This window comes from Hyla sarda, chromosome 4, assembly GCF_029499605.1.
Source record: "Hyla sarda isolate aHylSar1 chromosome 4, aHylSar1.hap1, whole genome shotgun sequence".
In the NCBI taxonomy this organism is placed as follows: domain Eukaryota; kingdom Metazoa; phylum Chordata; class Amphibia; order Anura; family Hylidae; genus Hyla; species Hyla sarda.
In genome coordinates this window covers 113,374,078-113,397,575 of record NC_079192.1, presented here as the reverse complement: position 1 = coordinate 113,397,575, position 23,498 = coordinate 113,374,078, and the positions used below count along the sequence as shown (strand labels likewise).

At 42.1% G+C, this 23,498-nt stretch overlaps 1 protein-coding gene across 2 annotated transcripts in view; it reads left to right on the top strand.

The window, feature by feature from the left end:
* Positions 1 to 3,397, top strand: part of KLHL25 (kelch like family member 25) — a 45,296-nt gene extending 41,899 nt beyond the window's left edge. For both annotated transcript variants that reach the window (XM_056571890.1, XM_056571888.1), the window contains exon 3: positions 758 to 3,397. The gene's annotated coding sequence lies outside the window, so the exon portion shown is untranslated. The remainder of the gene's footprint in view (positions 1 to 757) is intronic.
* Positions 3,398 to 23,498: the final 20,101 nt, after the last annotated feature.

Sequence of the window (23,498 nt, the reverse complement as noted above, 5' to 3'; positions counted from 1 at the left end):
ATGCACACTAAAGTAGTAATGCATCACAATGATACAATGTTGTTACTGCTGTGATAGTTCTAGCACACAGAATAAAGATAACATTACATTTTTACAACAGAGAAAACCCTGTAAAAATGTATCCCATAAGAATTGCCAAATTTCAGGGTTTTGCTTCACCCCACAGAAATTTACTTTCACAATACATTACATGGTGAAGAAAAGGTTTCCATTAGAGTACAACATGTCCAATAACAAATAAGTCTTCATACACCTTTGTTGACAGAAACCCTTATGGCTTAAAGGGGTACTCCGGCCCTAAGACATCTGATCACCTATCCATAGGGTAGAGAATAAGGTGTCTGATCGCGGGGGTCCCACTGCTGGGGCCCCCTGCAATCTCTCATGCAGCACCCACCTGTCTCAGCTGCACAGAGCGATGATCACTCTGTGTCTTAAGACTCACGACCACAGGTCCAGAGTATCGTAACGTCACGCCCCCTCCCATAGACTTGCATTGAGGGGGTAGGGCATGTCGTGATCATCGCTCTGTGCAGCTGAGACAGAGATTGCAGGGGTCCCCAGCGGCGCCCCCCCCCCCCCCCCGTGATCAGACATCTTATCACCTATCCTTTTGATCGCACATAAGATGTCTTAGGGCCGGAGTACCCCTTTTAAGAAGGTTAAAATGAATATGAAGGGATTTGTTGAACAGATTTGCTCGCTCCATACAGTGCACCGTTCAGGCTTTTCTTTTTCTCTTTTTGTCTCCTGACAGATGTGTCCAGGGCTCTGAAGGCTTCCCTCACAATGCTGGGGTGTGAACCTGGAGAAGCTTTTGTTGGGTATACGAGATGCCCACTGGAGTTCCTGATGGTTCACTCTTTCTGACACCTGACCAGCAAATTCCAAGCTCACTGGACAGTACCACTTGTCAGCCTTGACTGCCGGTGAACATCTGTGTTTTACTGCCATGTTTGTGATAAGTGTCACAATTGTCAATGATGCTGTAAAATTTTACACTGCAAGACTTACATACAGTATCTACAAGGGCAAGTCACAGAGGGATTGCAGAGCGAGCTACTGGCTGTGGACAGGAAGCTCTGTGGTGGTTTTCCCGATGTAGAAATCCACCGCTACGAGGGGACACACAGAGCTTCTCGGCCACAGCCTCCCTCTGTGACTGCCCTTGGAGCATATGCAGAATGAAATACTCTGTGTGACCCTGCCCTAAGGAACTATTAGCACAGGGGTTTCCTGTGGGAGGCAGCGGTGTGTCCTCCAGTGACTACTAGTGATGTGAAAGCCCATCACTAATAGTCACTGGAGGACTCAGGGAGTGTGGACACATGGATAGCCGCAGTTAATAGTTGAAGGTCCTCTGTAAGTATGAGACAGTAACATTAAACAAGACTATAGGACCCAGAGCTAAATGTGTGAGTAGTAACAGCTTTACTCTTATCTATAGGCTTTGCCTGGTTTTTAAGCTGTGGGCAAGGGTGGTGCTGTTTTAGGAAAATTGCATCTTTTTCATAATGTCATATGGCATTTAACATAGTTTTTTCTTTCTTCGATTATTTCTACATTAGGCTGATAAATATTTTTGGCTCCTGTCAGTGTATTACTGTACCTGCATGGGAATCAGCCTGCCTAGACCATATGTTTCCATGGCTGCAATGGTAAGGAGAATATAGAAATATAGACCTTTATCCACATATGTAGGCGCCTTGAGAAAAGTGTATTTTTGTGCATTAAAGCAGCGTTCAGTTGTGGGATATTCATTGTAGTATTTAGGTGGGGTTCACACCATGTTTGGGCTGTATGTCTCAGGCATATTTTGAGATGCCAGCAGAAATATATGCTGATGTATACTATGTCAGGTCTATTCACTTTAAAGGACTGAATGCCAGTCTAAATTTTTAAACCCATGAATGTGCAAAGTTTGGTTTTCATAAGGTCTATGGCTTCAGTTCTTATAGTGTAGTTATTATGAAGTGATTAGAAGAATTGCAATAAATTGTCACTCTTTTCCCTAAAAATTAGCTTACAAAGATACTCCCATCTCCTTAATCATGTCTCTGTACAGAGCATAGCAGTCCAATTGGCTTTATTTAGTAAACTTGCCTGGTTCTGTAAATATCTCTTCTTCTCTCCTCTACCGTTTACAGCTGTAGTCATGGTTCCCGTCCACCAGCTCTGCTTTAGAAGCAGTGGCAGACGCAGCTCCTGAGCTGAGAGCACATTTGGCTTATCTCACCATATTAATCATCCACTTTAGCTTGGGAGCTGCCTCTACCCCAACATTTCCACCAGCAATCCTGGGAATGTGAGCAGACAGCAGCAGCCGGGAGGTAATTAGGTAATTACTCACAAAAAAAAAAAAAAAAAAAATCATAATAATCGATTTTCAGCCCCACTACAAAATGACACGCTAACAACATTTCAAGTGCAGAACTGATCCCAGCTGAGAATTCAGCTACGGGACTGGTTCAACACCAGTACAGAGCTTACACTGGAATGACAGCAGGCAGATGTTAGTGCATCTGCTTGCACAGTGAGGTGAAGGCTTTTTGGAGGCTGGCATGGTATTAAAGGGGTACTCCGCTGCTCAGCGTTTGGAACAAACTGTTCCGAACGCTAGAGCTGGCGCCGGGAGCTTGTGACTTAATAGACCTGCCCCCTCAATGCAAGTCTATGGGAGGGGCCGTGACAGGGGCTATGAGCAGCAGAGTACCCCTTTAATATCATGCCAGCCTCCAAATGCTGAGCAGTGGAGTACCCCTTTAAGAAGGGCATCAAAGAAGCCATTTTTCTTTAAGAATAACAGCAAGGATAGACTGACATTGTGCAGTATAGGGATTTGACTGCAGCTGACTGAGGTAAAGTTATTTTTCTCAAATAGTATCTAAAAATCCTCCAAGAGCAACTGTATCCTACAATCCAGGATCTTTTTGACCCCTTCCCTCTTTGACAATTTTTGTTTTTTCCTCCTTACATTCTAAAAATCATAACACTTTCAATTTTCCACCTATAGACCCAAATGAGGGCTTGTTCTTTGCGCCAACAATTTTACTTTGTAATATCATTAATAATTTCACAAAATCTACGGCGAAACCAGAAAATTTATTTGTGGGGCAAAATTGAAGAAAAGCCATTTGTAATTTTTAGGCTTCTACGCAGTGCAGTTTTCAGTAAAATTGACACCTTATATATATTCTGTAGGTCCATACGGTCGCAAAGATATCCAATTTATATTGGTTTGATTTTATTTTACGACAATATATATATAACTACATACACCAAAATTAATATGTTTAAAGGAAAACTGTCATATGTTTTCTCCCGCACTATCCACAGGTACCGGTGGATAGTGCAGGAGATGCTGAACATTTTGAGGCCTACCTTGCCCGGATGCGCTGCGCCGTTTGCCCTTTATAGCAGTTCTTCTGTATATTTAAATTAGCTGCTAACTGGCACGGGCGGGGTTACTGCCTTCATCTGGCACTGTGACGTAACCTCCGCCCAGCCCCGCCCGGCTAATGAATATTCATTTAATGTTAATGTCTTAGACTCTCCTTCTCATCCCGGCCAATACTGCGGAAGTGCGGGATTTCCTACTATACCCGGAAGCGGTCTTCAGCGCTGCTTCATTAGTCGGAGCAGCGCTGGAGTAAATCCCGCACATGCGCAGTATCGGCCGGGATGAGAAGAAGAGTGTCTAAGACATTATATGAAAATTAATTAGCCGGGCGGTGCTGCAGTGCCAGAGCGGCAGTTACGTCACAGTGCCAGATGAAGGCAGTAACCCCGCCCATGCCAGTTAGCAGTTAATTTAAATATACAGAAAAACTGCTATAACGGGCGAACTGCGCAGCGCATCCGGGCAAGGTAGGACTCAATGTTCAGCATCTCCCGCACTATCCACTGGTACCTGTGGATAGTGCGTGAGAAAACATATCACCGTTTTCCTTAAAAAATGTCCTCTTCTGACCCCTATGACTTTTCTACACGGGGATGTATGAGGGCGCATTTTCTGCGCAGTGATCTGAAGTTTTTATCGGTACCATTTTTGTTTTGCTAACTTTTTATACATTTTTTTAATGGTATAAAAAGTGACAAAATACATGCTATTTTGGACTTTGGAATTTTTTTTACGTGTACGACATTGACCGTGTGGTTTAATTAATGGTATATATTTATAGTTCGGACATTTACGCACGCAGCAATACCACATATGTATATATTTTTATTTACAAAGTTTTATTTTTTTAATTTTTTTTTCTTTAATGGGAAAAGGGGTGATTCAAACTTTTATTAGGAAAGGGGTTAAATCACATAATTTTTTTTTTTTTTACACTTTTTTTTTCCAATGTTATAGCCCACATAGGGTACTATAACATGCAATACCTTGATTGCCAGCACTGATCAATGCTATGGTATAGCATTGCATTGATCAGGGTTTTCAGCACTCCAATGCTCCTGCCTGGATCTCAGGCACGCAGTAGTGAATCGGCGATCGGACGTCAGGAAAGAAAGTTAGAGATATTCCTCCATCCTCTCGGCTGATCGGGATGCTGTGGTTTTGTCGCGGCAGTCCCTATCAGCCCACTGAGCTAGCTGGGAGTTAAATTAACCTCTTTTAGACGCCGCAATCAACTTTGATCGCAGCTTCTAAAGGGTTAATGCCGGACATCAGCCCAATTGGCGATGTCTGGCATTAGCCATGGGTCCTGGTTGTGTACAGCAACCGGGACCCACCGAGTATGATCCGCACTCACCTGCTGAGCGTGTGTCATACCTCGGGAGCCTGCAATGGATGTACATTCACGTCCATTTGCGACAAGGGGTCAAAGCATAATGGAGTACCGTGTCACTAGGCAAAAGTGATAACTAAGTGGCTGGGTGAACAAAACATTGAATTCTTGGGTCCATGGCCAGGAAATTCCCCAGATATCAATCCCATTAAAAGCCTTTGTGGTCAGTCTTCGAAAGTCAGGTTGACAAACAAAAATACAGAAATTGTGATAAACTCAGAGCACTGATTAGGCAAAAATGTGTTACCATCCGCCAAGATTTGGACTAGAAACTGATATCCAGCATGTCAGGGTGAATTGTAGAAGTCTTTAAAAAGAAGGGTCAACACTATAAATATTGAGTCTTTGCATAAACTTGATGTGTTTACAAACATATGAAGTGCTTATATTTGTTCTTCAGTAACCAAAATCACTGAATCGGCTAACTTTGTGGAAAACAAATTCTGTAGCCGCCTCAAAATGTTTAGCCATGACTGTAGTCTACTAGCATGGTCTACTGTGCTTTAAAGGGGGTTCTCCGGTGCTTAGACATCTTATCCCCTATTCCAAAGGATAGGGGATAAGATGCCTGATCGCGAGAGTCCCACCGCTGGGGACCCCCATGATCTTGCCCGCGGCACCCCGTTTATAATCAGTCCCCGGAGCGTGTTCGCTCCGGGTCTGATTATCGGCAACCACAGGGCTGACGGTGTGTGACGTCACGCCTCCGCCCTAAATGCAAGCCTATGGGAGGGGGCATGACAGCTATCACGCCCCCTCCCATAGGCTTTCATTGAGGGGCGGAGCGTGACGTCACACGCCGTCGGCCCTGTGGTCGCCGGTAATCAGACCCGGAGCGAACACGCTCTGGGGACTGATTATAAACGGGGTGCCGCGTGCAAGATCACGGGGGTCCACAGTATACATAGAGATATAGATATTTTTTTACTAGCCGAGTACCCGGCGTTGCCCTGTTTTTCCTTCCTAATCCTTGTTGGGAAGGAAAATAAACAAAGGAGGAAGCTTTTGACTTCATATCCCGTCCTCCTTTCCCATCCTCCTATCCCGTCCTCCTATCCCGTCCTCCTATCCCGACCCGTAATATGTGTACCAGTTATTGAAATATCTCCAGCCGTTTGCATGGGACTTTAAACAAAAACCCCGACCCTCACAAATGGGGTTGTTAAGGGTTAAATTAACTATACTATATTTTAAGTGGACATATAAGTAACATGTGACCAAGTATTATCGAAATATCTCAAGCCATTAGGAAGTTATGCAGTAACATATTTCCCATTGACTTGTATGGGACTTTAAACATAAACCCCGCCCCTGGCAAATGGGGGTGAGTAAGGGTTAAATCACCTATCCTATGTTTGTTGTTGACATATAAGTAACATGTGTGCCAAGTTTCATCTTAATATCTTTAGCCGTTTGGACGTGACGCTGGAACATACAAACATACATACACACACACACGTTGAGTTTTATAGATAGATAGATAGATAGATAGATAGATAGATTATGGTATCCTCGGATGTACAAACCAAACATGGTGTGAGTCCAAGAGTCAGTGACTGCAGTGGGGTTGGCTTATTTGGATGAAAGGAAGTTTGAAATCTGCCTCCTGGCTTCATGAAGGATTAGGCTGATGTTGTTCCCTTGTTCTTTACACTGCAGCTCTGCTCATTAGGCTTAGGCCATGTAAAAAAAATCTTGGTGCACAAAATAAAAAGTTGAGTGATTTTTTTTTTTTTAATAACAATGTATATACTGAGCATTAATTCTGGAGATCCTACTTAAAGGGGTACTCCTCTGCTCAGTGTTTGGAACAAATTGTTCCGAACGTTGGAGCCAGCGACGGGAGCTTGTGACGTCATGCCCCGCCCCTCAATGCAAGTCTATGGAAGGGGGCATGCCTTCCGCCACGCCCCCTCCCATAGACATGCATTGAGGGGGTGGGGCGTGACATCATGAGGGGGCGTGGCTACAACGTCACAAGCTCCCGATGCTGGTTCCAGTGTTCGGAACAGTTTGTTCCAAACACTGAGCAGGGAAGTAGCCCTTCAACATGAGGATGATGTCTTCTAGGGCTTGACAATCGAGAAAGCTGCTCTATCTTTTTACAAGTAACAGTTTCTGTATGTTCTAATGGCCTATTTATAAAGTGCACATCCTCCATTTCATGTAGACTATAACACTTTTCCAGCTTGACATTCCTCTACATCTACCCACCAAATGGGGTAAAATAAGACCTGCTGCCCTGTTATCTTTACATAAGCACATGTGACCACTAAGTGTCTTACACGGTTATAGTGAAGAGTGCAGCTATGAGGAGCGGAGGGGACACCCTAACTTAGATCTGCTCAGCCAGAAAAGCAAACCTTGCAGACTATAACACCGATACCTGTGAAGAGGCAGGATTCTCACAAATGTGAAATGTTTTTTTCCCCTTTATTCTAGACATTTTTTTTCTTATTTTATAGATTATTATATTTTTCAAAAACCTATCAACAGTCCAGGACCTACTATTTATGTCCTCGACTGTTGTGTTTGTTCTAGAAACTGGTTTTCTGGATAGGAGATGGCACTGCAACAGCACAATAATCATTTAAAGGAGAGAATTGACTATATACTATACATTTATCGGTATATACTATATATCGGTTTTATATGTTGTTTGCACCTCTTAAATCAGTTTACATTAGCTGTAGAGTAGGAACCAGTGGAGTTTAATTTTGGCTTCAAATCATTGGGATGATTTCTGTTGTAATTCACTGCAATGTAAACCATGTTATGAGATGCACTAATAAATACCAAACCTGTTACCAAACTTTAAAACTTGTTCTTGTAGTTCTTGATAATGCATACGGTGGCCCTGATTTACCATTGTAAACCCGACATGTTTTGTTGGTCTGTGCTCCAGAATCTGGCGCATTGCGCCACAAATTGTCTGCACCAGAATTTGTGCCAAAAATTGTAAAAAGTGACCAACTCTCCATTTTACTCAGAAAATCCCAAAATGGGTGTGGCCACCGGAAAAGGGGGCATGACCAATGAAAAGGGGGCATGTCCCGACATTTTCCGAATATTTACTAAGGTTTCCACAGAAAATATAGAAAATAAGCAAAACGTAGGGAAAAGTGCAAAACGTAGGAAAACCTGTGGAAAAAATCTGTTGGGGGGGGGGGGGGGGGGGGGGGACACACAGAAAACTGCACTCCACACTTACTAAAACACACTGGCCCTGATTTACTATTTCCTTTTTTACTTTTGTGGTATGTTTGTGTTTCTCCCACAGATTAAAGGAAAACTGTCAGCAAGTTCATCCACACTAAACCCAATACACTGGGTTATAGTGTGGGTGAACAGGAGTTCATACAGGGGTCACTTAAATGTTTATGTTGGATTGCCACCAAGTTTTCATCCTGTAAAGTCCCATAATTCCCCCCCTTAGTTGCACTCTGCAGGCGCGTCCCCTGCCGGCAGTCATACTTTGGGTCCTGGAGGAAGGTGCCTGCCCACCTTATTCGCATATGCATTTTCTTCAACGCCACATCCTAGTGCCATGAAGTCACACGCCCCTGAGCGCTGCGCTCTGTCTGCAGAGCGCATGCGCTGAAGATTTTACGCAGCTTTCACGTCCTGATGATGTGAGTGCTGGGTGTCGCTGTAGAGCGCTCTGCGCAGTGTAACTGCGCATGCGCCGGACCCTCGCTACAGAAGTTTGGAGTAGAGAGGGCCTGGCACATGCGCAGTTACTCTGTGCAGAGTGCTCTACAGGGACACCCAGCACTCACCTCATCAGGATGTGAAAGCTGCGTAAAATCTTCAGCGCATGTGCTCTGCAGACAGAGAGCAGCACTCAGGGGGCGTGTGACTCCACATCACTAGGATGTGGAGTTGAAGAAAATGCATATGTGAATAAGGGGGGGGGGGGTGGGGGGGCTTAGCACCTTCCTCCAGGACCCAAAGTATGACTGCCGGCAGGGGACACGCCTGCAGAGCGCAACTAGGGGGGTGAATCACGGGACTTTGCAGGACAAAAGTGAACTCACTTGCTTGTTAACACAGAGTCAGTCTCCAGAGATCCTGCTGACCATGGCAGAAGGAAACAAGGGGGGCACGTTCTGCAGGAAAGTTGTTTACAGCCTCGGCTAGATAAGCCCATCCATACCTTTTTTAGTGCATCATAAATATGCATGTATTATGCATTCAGTAATTTGTCAGATGGGAAATAAAACACCCCATAACTCCGGAACAGGTGGGGCAGATTAAACCATAAAAAGGTTTGTGATCAACCCCCAGCAGGCCCTCACATGACGAGAGGGTGAAGACATTTGCATGTTGATCACAGGGGCGGGCCAGGCGATGAATATTGAAGAGGCACCCACAATGCGCTCAGCAGTGCAATAGAAATGTATGGAAAAACTGGCATAACTCTGCAACCACTACACAGATTAAGGTACGCGACGGCCACTTTTTAATGCTGTTTACCTGCACTATAAACAAATATATTGAGTTTAGTGCTGGTAAACAGGCTGTCCGTTTCTCTTTTAGAATGGAACACCAAAATAGAAAATCATCTTTTGGAGTTGTGGACCTCACTTTGAGCAAACTCTGATGGAAAATTAAGTTTACATACCATTTATTAAACAGATAAACCAAAAACATTATTTTAGGTGCAAATATACTGTTACAAAAGGTTATTGACTGTGACAGTAATAGGAATCACTAGCAACATTCAATTATACTCATCTTGGTTACTATATAATGAGAATTTCCAGGTTAGCAGCATGGTGCATAAAAATGGGAATTCCCCACCACCATGTTACCTAACTGCAGTAGAGAACATGGAGTAATAGAACATAAGCAAATTACGGTTTGCACAAAAAAAATATAGCATTTGAAGATAAGACACATGCAGTAATCATTACTACTAAATTTTTACCCTCCTTACACCACTAAGAGCTCAGGCACACAAAGCCACGTGAATGTACAACAACTGGCTCATTATTAGAGAGCTCCATGTGCTATTATACAGGCTTCATCAGGTGCCAATCATACAGATGAGAAGACCTCCATATGTACACAGTATTAGAACTTTCCACTATTTATTTTCTGATTTGTTTAAAATGTGACAATTTAGGATATTCTTAAACCACATGCATCACACACAGGAGCATTGTGCATCCATGACCCCTTTCTTTCCATCAACCACTTTTGGAAGATACTTAACCTCGTCTGCTGGGAACACCCCCAAGTATGTAGAGCAGTGACTCGGAAGGCCTCCGCAGGCCACATACACTTTAGACAGTTGGTCGAGAGCACCAAAGTCATCAGGTTTGACTTAAGTGTATGGGCCCCTTTAGTGATAGGCATCATTAAAGGGGTACTCCTTTGGATAGGGGATAAGATGTCAGATCGCTGGGGACCCCTGCAATATAGCAAACAGCACCCACCTGTAACTGCTTCCGGAAGCGCTGGAGGATCTCAGGCTAATTCCTCCCAACCACAGGGACGGAAGATTGTGACATGACGACTCCGCCCCCGTGTGACGTCACGCCCCATCAATGCAAGTCTATGGGAGGGGGCGTAACCGATAATGTCCAAAATCGTGAATATCGGCCAAACGGATAATCGGTTGATCCCTAATACTGAGCATCAATTCTGGAGATCCTACTTAAAGGGGTACTCCTCTGCTCAGCATTTGTAACAAATTGTTCCGAATGCTGGAGCCAGTGACTGGAGCTTGTGACGTCACGTCCTGCCCCCTCAATGCAAGTCTATGATGTCACACGGGGGCGGAGTCATGATGTCACGATCTTCCGCCCCCGTGAGGAATTAGCCTGAGATCCTCCAGCGCTTCCGGAAGCAGTTACAGGTGGGTTCTGCTTGCTATATCCCGGGGGTCCCCAGTGATCTGACATCTTATCCTCTATCCAAAGGATGTCTAGGGGCGGAGTACGCCTTTAAGAGAATAGAAACGGATGGATGTGTGAACAAAAGATGGCAATAGTTCCACTAGTGGAGGGAATCTAATGGTTGTAGAATGATTGACAGGTGAGTTGGCACTGGACATCCAACAGGATTTCTTTTTATTTTTTTTTTATGAACTGGCAGTGAGCAAGAAACTGAACAGAAGGTTGGCAACATTGGTGATGATTCGATGCAGTATCAGGGACAGCTCCTTTTCTATCTCAGCACCATACACTACAATTGTAATAGCGTAACACCTCCTGAAGTGCAATGTTCTCATCCTTGAAACTGAGACAATTTCCAGTCTTAGGGTGTTTGCAATAGAACGTGCGCTCCGGCTGTGACCATGCTTGCCTTTTTGACACATGGTGCCTGATATATATTATGCCTTTTGTATGGAGCTTTCCATTTTATTAAAAGGGAATTTGTCAGCTGAAAACACTACATACTGCTGACAGTTTTATATAGCTAGAATGACAAGGAGACAAGTACATGTAGTACCTTCTGGTTTCGCTGGCTGTGCTTCTAAAACAGTAAAAAAAAAAAATAATAAATAAAATAAAAAAAAAAGCCTTTTTCTGTCAAAGAGGCATTTCCAGCGCCTTTGTGCTCCCCCATCCCTCCCTCTTTGGGCTTGTTTGACAGACAGGGCTCGGCTTCCTGTCCTGTCTAAATCTTGCGCATGCACCATGTGTTCATACTGTGGCACACGCACTGGGACAGCAGCAGGGACATGGGATGCTTGGAAATGCCTACATATAAATAATTTGTTTGTCTTTTTACTGTTTAAGATGCACAAAATATAAAACCAAAGATAAAATGTGTCTCCATGTTATACTAGCTGTACAACATTGTCAGCAATTTGGATAATGCTTTTCAGCTGACAGATTTCCTTCTTACATTCCTGAAATCTGTTTTAGTCAAGTTGTATTTTCAGTTAAATAACAAGTCTGGAACATTTCTTCTTAAAATCTGATGCCATTTCTCCTAGTACTGAACAAATAAATTGGCACATAGGTATTACTATTTACCTTGTCAATACACTGTCAGCACTGATACGACCAGTGTTTCCAAACCAAGTGGCCTCCAGATGTTGCATAACTACAACCAGTATATCCGGGCATACTAGAAATTGTAGTTTTGCAACAGCTGGATTAGACCATTTGACAGTATAGAGCAGTGTTTCTCAACCAGGGTGCCTCCAGATCAGGGGTCTCAAACTCAGATTATCCGGGGGCCACTGGAGGTAGCAGCTGGGTGAGGCTGGGCCCCATGTGCCTCTCACATATAATGCCCCCATCATGCGCCCCTCATCATCCACCAGCAACACCCCCACCAGAAGTAGCACCCCCATCATCCACCAGCAACACCCCCCACCAGCAGTAGCACCCCCATCATCCACCAGCAACACCCCCCATGGTAATAGCATGAGCTGACGGATGATGGGGGTGCTACTGCTGGGGGGGGGGAAGCATTAGGTAGGCAGCAGTTTCCCCACATTAGGAAGGTATCAGATTACCCACATTAGGTAGGCAGCAGTTTCCCCACATTAGGAAGGTAGCAGATTACCCACATTAGGTAGGCATCAGTTTCCCCACATGAGGTAGCCTTAGCACAGATTCCCCACCTGGATTACGCTACTTAGATCTGCCTGTGGGAACTGCCTGGCAGAGGTGCACGCTATAAGCGACGTCATCCAACGCACTGTGCAGGGCGTCGGCGTTCCTGCGCGGTGCTTGCAATGACGTCACTCACCGCGAGCACCTCCGCCAGGAAGTCCCCGCAAGCAGATGTAATTTGCAGTTTAGTGACGGGCAAGACTTGTTGCCCCCTCATATGTGCACCGGGTCCAATGTAGCAGTGTTTGCAGAAGTGTGGGAAGTCTTCCGGCATTTAGTCCTGCTTGCTCGAAGCAGGGCTAAATGCTTGAAGAAATCACCTGCCCAGCGCACGGAACTGCATGTCCTGGGTGTCAGGCAATACAAATTCCAGATCCCTGGTGCGGGCCGCAAAATGTTGTTCCAGGATGGGAGTTTGAGGCCCCTGCTCCAGATGTTGCAAAATTACGATTCCCAGCATGCCTGGACAGCCTTTGGCTGTCCAGGCATGCTGGGAGTTGTAGTTTTGCAACACCTGGAGGCACCCTGGTTGGGACACATTATAACAAATGGTAACACCCACGTGTCATACATTTCCAGGAGGCCTAACAGAGGAGCAGCACAATGAAGTTTTAGGAATAAAATGCTATAGAATTGTATTATGGGAGATGCAAGTATTGATTAAAATAGAACAAATCAGAAGAGTTGACAAATATTTGGGTGCAAAAATGCTGTCTTGTCCCTGCAGATAATTGTGTGTCTTTGTATACGTTTTTGCAGGTAGGGGGCATTGCTGTCTACTATATACAAACTACGAACAATAGTGTAACACTGAGAATGTGTTCTAATGCTAGTGATAGGCTAGCAATTGAACAGCTGATGTCCAACCTACAGACCCCTGCCAACTGGCACAATACAAGGTCCAAAAACCAGCAGTTTTTTGTTTTGTTTCTTAAACGTGCCTTTGAAAAAAAAAATATATATATATATTGCCTGAACCCAGCCCCTGTTAAAGATTCTGTATTAACATGTGTCATATGTATACAGTGGGGATCAAAAGTTTGATCACCCCAGGTAAAAATTTGTATTAATGTGCATAAAGAAGCCAAGGAAAGATGGATCTCCAAAAGGCATCAAATTACAGATTAGACATTCTTATAATATGTCAACAAAAGTTGGATTTTATTTCCATCATTTACACTTTCAAAATAACTGAAAACAAAAAAATGGTGTCAGCAAAAGTTTGGGCACCCTGCAGAATTTATAGCATGCACTGCCCCCTTTGCAAAGCTGAGACCTGCCAGTGTCACGGATTGTTCTCAATAAGACCAGATAATGTCAATCTCAAAGAATTTAAATGCCCAGACTCATCTGACCTTGCCCCAACAATCAGTACCATGGGTTCTTCTCAGCAGTTGTTTAGAAAACTGAAACTGAAAATACTTGACGCTCACAAAGCTGGAGAAGGCTATAAGAAGATAGCAAAACGTTTTCAGATGTCAATATCCTCTGTTCAGAATGTAATTAAGAAATGACAGTCATCAGGAACAGTGGAAGTTAAAGCAAGATCTGGAAGACCAAGAAAAATATCAGACAGAACAGCTCGCAGGATTGTGAGAAAAACCATTCAAAACCCACATTTGACTGCACAATGAAGTTAAAGAGATAATGGCTTCTACAAATGGATAATGATCCTAAACACACCTCAAAATCCACGGGGGTTTACATCAAGAGGCGTAAACTGAAGGTTTTGCCATGGCCTTCACAATCTCCTGACCGCAACATAATTGAAAATCTATGGATAGCACTTAAAAGAGCAGTGCGTGACAGACAGCCCAGAAATCTCAAAGAACTGGAAGACTTTTGTAAGGAAGAATGGGCAAAGATACCTCAAACAAGAATTGAAAGACTCTTGGCTGGCTACAAAAAGCATTTACAAGCTGTGATACTTGCCAAAGGGGGCAGTACAAGATATTAACTCTGCAGGGTGCCCAAACTTTTGCAGACACCATTTTTTTGTTTTCTGTTATTTTGAAAGTGTAAATGATGGAAATAAAATCTAACTTTTGTTGACATATTATAAGAATGTCTAATCTGTAATTTGATGCCTTTTGGAGATTTTTCCATCTTTCCTTGGCTTCTTTATGCACATTAATACACATTTTTACCTGGGGTACCCAAACTTTTGATCCCCACTGTAATATATCCTTTGTAACTCAGCATTTTGTCACTGATGGAGCCTCAGCCTCATCTGGTTGTCACAATAGTATAAAGTGATGAGAAATTAACTATTTTGTTGCCTTTTCTGAAATCCCAATCGTCCTGCAACAATTGTCAGCAGACGAGAGCGAGACTCTGGTCTGTATTCTGAATACAATTACCATCTGAAAAGCGGAGGGGACCGTGCTGTCCCCTGGAATGTTTGCACGGCTTTCCACACACACAAATGAAACTATTTAACTTCTTCACTGCTAGAGAGACTTCTAGAATTGGCATTAGCTGGCGGATTCAAAGACAACAAGCAAAACAACCCAAATAGGCAAGACACTTATTTTTAGACGAATTGCAAACCTGGCTACTGTATTTGTTACACTTTGGAATAGTTGTCTGTGACTTATAACACTAGGGCAAATGTTTTTACTGTTATCACATGATCAGATGCCAAGAAACACTGATCACAAGGGTTTTAAATATATATATATATATATATATATATATATATATTTATATATATAGGCATCTCTCCCATGCAGTGTCTCTTAGCCGAGCTCAGGGTCATCCCATAACATGGGTAACAGTCCTACTAGGCTAGGGGTGAGAGATAGGAGAAAGAGCAGAAGCTGAGACCTGCCAGTGTCACGGATTGTTCTCAATAAGACCAGATAATGTCAATCTCAAAGAATTTAAATGCCCAGACTCATCTGACCTTGCCCCAACAATCAGTACCATGGGTTCTTCTCAGCAGTTGTTTAGAAAACTGAAACTGAAAATACTTGACGCTCACAAAGCTGGAGAAGGCTATAAGAAGATAGCAAAACGTTTTCAGATGTCAATATCCTCTGTTCAGAATGTAATTAAGAAATGACAGTCATCAGGAACAGTGGAAGTTAAAGCAAGATCTGGAAGACCAAGAAAAATATCAGACAGAACAGCTCGCAGGATTGTGAGAAAAACCATTCAAAACCCACATTTGACTGCACAATGAAGTTAAAGAGATAATGGCTTCTACAAATGGATAATGATCCTAAACACACCTCAAAATCCACGGGGGTTTACATCAAGAGGCGTAAACTGAAGGTTTTGCCATGGCCTTCACAATCTCCTGACCGCAACATAATTGAAAATCTATGGATAGCACTTAAAAGAGCAGTGCGTGACAGACAGCCCAGAAATCTCAAAGAACTGGAAGACTTTTGTAAGGAAGAATGGGCAAAGATACCTCAAACAAGAATTGAAAGACTCTTGGCTGGCTACAAAAAGCATTTACAAGCTGTGATACTTGCCAAAGGGGGCAGTACAAGATATTAACTCTGCAGGGTGCCCAAACTTTTGCAGACACCATTTTTTTGTTTTCTGTTATTTTGAAAGTGTAAATGATGGAAATAAAATCTAACTTTTGTTGACATATTATAAGAATGTCTAATCTGTAATTTGATGCCTTTTGGAGATTTTTCCATCTTTCCTTGGCTTCTTTATGCACATTAATACACATTTTTACCTGGGGTACCCAAACTTTTGATCCCCACTGTAATATATCCTTTGTAACTCAGCATTTTGTCACTGATGGAGCCTCAGCCTCATCTGGTTGTCACAATAGTATAAAGTGATGAGAAATTAACTATTTTGTTGCCTTTTCTGAAATCCCAATCGTCCTGCAACAATTGTCAGCAGACGAGAGCGAGACTCTGGTCTGTATTCTGAATACAATTACCATCTGAAAAGCGGAGGGGACCGTGCTGTCCCCTGGAATGTTTGCACGGCTTTCCACACACACAAATGAAACTATTTAACTTCTTCACTGCTAGAGAGACTTCTAGAATTGGCATTAGCTGGCGGATTCAAAGACAACAAGCAAAACAACCCAAATAGGCAAGACACTTATTTTTAGACGAATTGCAAACCTGGCTACTGTATTTGTTACACTTTGGAATAGTTGTCTGTGACTTATAACACTAGGGCAAATGTTTTTACTGTTATCACATGATCAGATGCCAAGAAACACTGATCACAAGGGTTTTAAATATATATATATATATATATATATATTTATATATATAGGCATCTCTCCCATGCAGTGTCTCTTAGCCGAGCTCAGGGTCATCCCATAACATGGGTAACAGTCCTACTAGGCTAGGGGTGAGAGATAGGAGAAAGAGCAGAAGAAAAAATGCAAAGAGTAATAAAATAAAGAAAAAAGAAGAGAGAGTGAGAGAGTTTCCAAATTAAAATAGTGTTTATTTAAATAAACTTAGCGGAGTGAGGTCCTTAGCAGGGCTCTTGCTTCGGACTGTTCACGAGATATAAAATATAGATATAGTATGAAAACTGTACTGAAGGTATATATAAAAACAACACTGGATAATAATACCCCTGTTAAATATAATTCGAACTGGACACTGAAGTCTTTGCGCCAAAAAGTGCTGCAAATATGAATATTTCCTCCGCAACTGGAGATGGATTGTGTATAGTCAATAGCTTGGCAGGGACCGCACTGTGCTTAAATACCGTAAGTTAGTTAGCAGTAGATAATATTTAGTCTCAGTGTTTGGCAGTGCTGGATGCCCCCTGTTTGGAGCCCACTCTACCCTGACTGCCCAGGGCTACAGTATGAGTGGCTTCCAACTCAGGGGGGGTTGTAGCTGATTATCCCCAGTTATTGTAATCCTCCGCTAAGCAATCAGCTACAACCCCCGCTGAGTTGGAAGCCACTCATACTGTAGCCCTGGGAAGTCAGGGTAGAGTGGGCTCCAAACAGGGGGCATCCAGCGCTGCCAAAAAATGCAACTAAATATTATCTACTGCTGACTTATTTCGGCACGGTGCCGTCCCTGCCAAGCTATTGACTATACACAATCCATTTCCAGTTGCAGAGGAAATATCCGTATTTGCAGCACTTGTAGCGCCTAATATAGCGCAAAGACTTTCCTATTTCCGTGTCCAGTTCTAATTATATTTAATAGGGGTATTATTATCCAGTGTTGTTTTTATATATATATATATATATATATATATATATATATATATATATATATATATATATATACCTGCAGTACAGTTTTCATAGTATCTCTATATATTTTATATCTCGTGAATAGTCCAAAGCAAGGGCCCTGCTAAGGACATCACTAAGTTTATTTAAATAAACGCTATTTTAATTTGGAAACTCTAATTTTTTTCTTTATTTTATTACTCTTTGCATTTTTTCTTCTGTTCTTTCTCTTATCTCTCACCCCTAGCCTAGTAGGACTGTTACCCATTTTTTGTCTCCACTTGCATTTTTTGGCACATTGTTTTTTTTGTGCAACACAGTATGCTTGGCTTGGGCAATCACGTTTTATGTTGAGCTCCCATTTATTTTTAACTATTTCATCCCATAACATACCTCTGTGATTCCTAGGAAACAAGAATGAGAAAATACAGTAAACATTTGGGATGTGGCATTCACTCACCTGTCATGGCCCCCTGATGGACGCTCCACAGGACCACTCAGTCTGCCCAACTAAGTTTACTATTGTATGCACGTCCTTAAGAAGTGGTGACATTACTTTAAATATTAAATACCTTGGTTAACAAGAACTTCAAGAGTTGAGGTGTACGCACACACTACAGCCGGGCCTTAAAGGGGTACTCCGCTGCTCAGTGTTTTGAACACACTGTTCTAAATGCGGGAGCTGGGAGCTCATGATGCCATAGTCCCGCCCCCTCAATGCAAGTCTATGGGAGGGGGCGTGGCAGCTATGACATGACAAGCTCCCTGCACCGGCTCCAGCGTTCAGAACAGTGTGTTCCAAACGCTGAACAGCGGAGTACCCCTTTAAGGTGTTTGATGTGGTTTCCCATGGAAATAGTATCTTATTTAAAAATTGACCACCAGTTTCAGTATATGTATTTTTAAGGTAGGTTCTGGTAGTTGAGCCTTTTCTTTGCTGTGCCATGACCACAACACACAAAGATGTTTTTTGTTGTTTTATTAGAGAAATTATAGATTATTCCCTCACAGGCGATGATTTATCAGTAATGTCGCTATGACGAAGGCATATGTCCTAGATTGTTTCTTGGTTCCCTGAATCTATGGCTCACAGTATGGGCCCCAGTCAACTGTATTCACCAACTCAGAATAAGGATATAGTTGAATACTGCAGATGGGGGACAGGAGCCTATGGCTCCCTGTCATACCGTTCAACCCCATATGCCACAGGTACCATGGTGACAAGCCTGTAGCTCTATACCACTGAAGACACTATCAAGGGGCACATTGAATTATATACCTGTGGGGCTCTATGATGGGAGGACTATAGGAAGCGATACTATTGGGGGGGACACTATGAGGAGCATCATTACAAGTAGGCCTTCTCTGGTGAGACCATTACTTTTGGAGACAAACTGGAGAAGCACTATTATAGGATAGCATTATTATTATGGGGCACTGTGGGGATTATTACTATTGAGGCATTATGAAGCAATACAGCCATAGTGTCACAGTTACATATACAGGCATTATGTGTAGCTATAATCCTGTTAAGGACATTCTGGTAAGTATTTTCAGGGCCCCTAGCACTACTATTTCTGCAGTAAAATACTTGGTGGGCCCCTCTGAACAGCACAAGAGGCACAATATATGGGTAGCAGCTGTTAAGTCCCAATTACGCAGCAAAATTTTCTAAAGGGATCCGGGGGGTAGAATTAATTCTCGGAAATTCCGTTGGAGCAGAGTCCCATTGTTTTCAATGGAATTCTGCTGCACCGTGCACACAGCAAAATTGCCGCAGCAGAAATTAAGGTTCCTGACTCCGCAGAAAGAATAAACATGTCAATTCTTTCAAATTAGAAATGCATTGCAGTCTATTGAGACAGCGCATTTCCGAGTGGCTAGTTCTGCTGGGCCTTGATGTTTAAAAAAAACCTGCTCAATTTAAAAATTGGACAAAACTGGAAGGACAAAAAAACTGATGCAAAAATAATTCCTTCCAGTCCCATCCTGCACTATAGACTATAATATAAATGTTTACCGTACCTTTTTTATATATCAACTGGTTCCAGAAAAATAAACAGATTTGTAAATTACTTCTATTAAAAAATCTTAATTCTTCCAATAATTATCAGCTGCTGAAGTTGAGTAGTTCTTTTCTGTCTGGCAACAGTGCTCTCTGCCGACATCTCTGCTTGTCTTGGGAACTGCACAGAGTAGAAGAGGTTTGATATGGGGATTTGCTTCTACTCTGGACAGTTCCCAAGACAGGTGTCATCAGAGGGCACTTAGACAGAAAAGAACAACTCAACTTCAGCAGCTGAAGGATTAAGATTTTTTAATAGAAGTAATTTACAATTCTATTTAAATGGGCACTGTCATGAAATCAAAAAATGTATATGTTGTAGTACTTAAGTACTACAACATATCTCTAATATACTTTAATTAAAAAAAGTGATTTTTAAACCAGCTTAAAATCACTTTTAAATTCGGCCACTAGGGGTCGCCCTCCTAGTGGCCGAATGCATTCGGCAGTGACGTCACTACAGAATTTCGACTCATTTAAGCCTGGCAATGAGTCGAAATTCAGTCACTGCGGTGCTCGTTCCTGCCTGTCAATCAGACAGGTTGCGGGCTGCGCATCGGGGAGCGGTATGTGCGGCCATCACAGATCCGGTGTTTACTTATACAGGGTGCCTCCAGTTGTTTCCCCACTACAACTCCCAGCATGCCCTGACAGCCAATAGATGTCAGGGCAAGCTGGGAGTTGCAGTGGGAAAACAGCTGGAGGCGCCCTGTATAGGTGAACTACGGGCGGAAGTGTCGGCCCCAGCAGGCATCAGTAACGTGGTGCCTGCTGGGGAAGTCTGCCTGGTAGTGAGCACACTACCAGACAGACAAAAAGGCATTTTTAATATGTAAAAAAAAAATTAAAGGCAGGGAGGGGGTTAGGGATAGATGGGTAATAGGCAGGGAAAGAAAAAAGAAAAAAAGTGATGGTGGGAGCTATCCTTTAACTTTCTGGAGCCAGTTGATATATATAAAAAAAAAATTCCTTGATAACCCCTTTAAAGTTCCATTTAGAGTGCATTTTTTGGGCTGGAAAAAAAGGAAAACAAAAATGTGAAACTAGCCTAAAGTGGAAAGAATTACCAAAATAAGTGAAGAAACCAAGATATCCGGACAATAAACTTTGCAGGAAAAAGCATTCTCGATAATCTGGGCCTGATTGACAGGATGAATAGGTGAGCCTCTCTGGTGAGTCACTGGATGTTATTGTATATTTTGATTAAGACTGTCTGAATGGTGCTCGATTCTTTAGTATGTTCCTTAGCCCTTCATTTAGAGGGAACCTGTAAAGGTGTTTAACCCTTTAAGGACCCAGCCAATTTTCACTGTAGGACTGTAGCCATTTTTTGCACATCTGACCACTGTCACTTTAAGCATTAATAACTCTGGGATGCTTTTACCTTTCATTCTGATTCCGAGACTGTTTTTTCATGACACATTCTACTTTATGTTAGTGGTAAAATGTTGTCCATACATTTCTTGGTGAAAAATTCCCAAATTTGATGAAAAAATTGAAAATGCTTTTTTTTTTTTTTAACTTTGCTCTCTGCTTATAAGGAAAATGAATATTCCAAATAAATTATATATTGTTTCACATATACAATATGTCTACTTTATGTTTGCATCATATAATTGATGAGTTTTTACTTTTGGAAGACATCGGAGGGCTTCAAAGTATAGCAGCAATTTTCCAATTTTTCACAAAATTTTTAAAATCAAAATTTTTCAGGGACCAGTTCTGTTTTGAAGTGGATTAGAAGGGCCTTCATATTAGAAATACCCCACAAATGACCCCATTATAAAAACTGCACCCTTCAAAGTATTCAAAATGACATTCAAAAGGTTTGTTAACCCTTTAGGTATTTCACAGGAATAGCAGCAAATTGAAGGAGAAAATTCAAAATCTTCATTTTTTACACTCGCATGTTCTTGCAGACCCAGTTATAGAATTTTTACAAGGGGTAAAAGGAGAGAAATCTTCCTAAAATGTGTAACCCAATTTCTTTCGAGTAAGAAAATACCTCATATGTGTATGTCATGTGTTCGGCGGGCGCAGTAGAGGGCTCAGAAGTGAAGGAGCGACAGTGGGATTTTGGAGAGTGAGTTTTTCTGAAATGGTTTTTGGGGGGCATGTCACATTTAGGAAGCCCCTATGGTGCCAGAACAACAACAGCAAAAAAAAAAAAAAAAAACACATGGCATACTATTGTGGAAACTACACCCCTCAAGGCACGTAACAAGAGGTACAGTGAGCCTTAACACCCCACAGGTGTTTGACAACTTTTTGTTAAAGTTGGATGTGTTTTATTTAAAATGTATAATTTTTTTCACTAAAACACTAGTTTTCCCTCAAATTAATTTTTTTTTACAAGGGATAAAAGGACAAAATGCCCCCTAAAATTTGTAACCCCATCTCTTCTGAGTATGGAAATACCCCATGTTAGGACGTAAAATGCTTTGCAGGCGAACTACAATGCTCAGAAAAGAAGGATTCACAAGTATGGTTGTATATATTAATTGTCAATTATCCCTTATGTATGTATTAATAATTTTGGTAGTATACTATTATGTATTATTATTAACCTTTATGTGCAATAACTCTAAACGATTAATTTTTTAAATTTAATAGACACATACCCCCTCTTTTTTTGTGCAATATGTATGTATACAGTATAGCATATATGCATTTTAAGCTAAAGATGTATTCTTGATAATCAGTTTTAGCTTTTTATATACATTATTTATCAGATACGAGTAGTGATACATATGCCCATGTTTTTTCTGGCACGGTCTTTTTTGCAACCTTTTCCATATGTGCATTTACTAAGTGACATCCCCTATATGTATTTTTCCATGATGGGAATATGCGTATCCATTGCGCATGTCCGCATTTCCCACCATCTGTACGGCATTTTTTCTTTTCAGCGGCGCTGCGTGGCACAGCGCTGCATGTTACGGCAACAGTCCGGCAACCATGACTCGTTCTGGTTTAACCCGTTAGTGTTGCCGTGAACTGGGTACTGTGAGCGTATAGTCTGCCGGCTCCTGTATTCACAGACAGGTAGCGCGGCGTGACTACAAGTTAAAGCATGCCTTGAACCATTCGTTTGACATGCTGGTCATGCCAGAAGGATTCTGCACTGTATTACAGGTAAAGAGTTGTCTTTTTGTTTTTTTATAATTCTAATGGAGCCCTATTTTAAATAATAATGAAGCCCATCAATATATTATATATCAGCAATGTATTATTACATCGTGCACTATGAGGATTGTGTCATACACTATGTGGATGCTTTTTATAGGGATCCCTATATTTGATGTATATAAGATGTCGGTGTTTTTGCTATTGTATATTTTATTCTGCAATGTCTTTTGTTTTACTGTTTACCATTGGCCACTACTGGCCATATGTACTGTGAGGTCACTGGGGCTCCGCCCCCTTGAGGCCATATCAAATTTTGGACTTCCTGTTTGTTTTCTTTGCCATTTTACACATCTGAGGAAGGGGCGTTGTATGCCCAGAAACGCATTATGTTTTGGCTATTTTATGGAATTATATTAAAACGTTGATGTAGATACTTATAAAAGCATCATCCAGTTCTTTTGGAGTAAGCGGTTGCGCCTGAACCTGGGTTTTTTGTTGTGCGATTACCCCTTTTCCAGAAGAGGAGTCGTCACATTTGGCTTTTGAAAAGCAAATTTTGCTGAAATGGTTTTTGGGGGGCATGTCCCATTTAGGAAGCCACTATGGTGCCAGGACAGCAAAAAAAAAAAACACATGGCATACTATTTTGGAAACTACACCCCTCAAGGAACGTAACAAGGGGTCCAGTGAGCCTTAACACCCACAGGTGTTTGACGACTTTTCGTTAAAGTTGGATGTGTAACATT